A 451-nucleotide genomic window follows, 5' to 3' on the forward strand; every position below is an offset into this window, starting at 1 on the left:
GAACTAAAAAGAGAGAAGAAAAACCCTAAAGGGAAGAAAATCCAAGGAGGAAGATAAGGGAACTCAACCTGAAATCAGAGATGGCACAAGAAACAAAGCTCGAGAGCTCCTAATACTGAGACAACCGACAAAATCTTCTACTGCAGAGGATGGTGACAAATGCCAAGTAAAAGTCTGACTGAAGTGACTTCATATATATAGGATCCCTCAATTCTGGATGAAATCGATCAAATTTGGATCTCATCAGATAATGAAACGTGGCAATATCTAGATCGACCATTGATAGGATGGTTCGACGCACCTGCTCTTAGATCATGCCATTTCACTGTTATCTGCATCAACAGCTCAGAGCCAATGATATTTGGACACGTGGCCAAGATCTACTAGTCAGAATCAAATCGTCCAAATTTTTTGGATGTCAAATTATGTTGCCGCTATGCAACCCAAGAGG

Source organism: Elaeis guineensis, chromosome 1 (genome assembly GCF_000442705.2).
Source record: "Elaeis guineensis isolate ETL-2024a chromosome 1, EG11, whole genome shotgun sequence".
Taxonomy (NCBI): Eukaryota; Viridiplantae; Streptophyta; class Magnoliopsida; order Arecales; family Arecaceae; genus Elaeis; species Elaeis guineensis.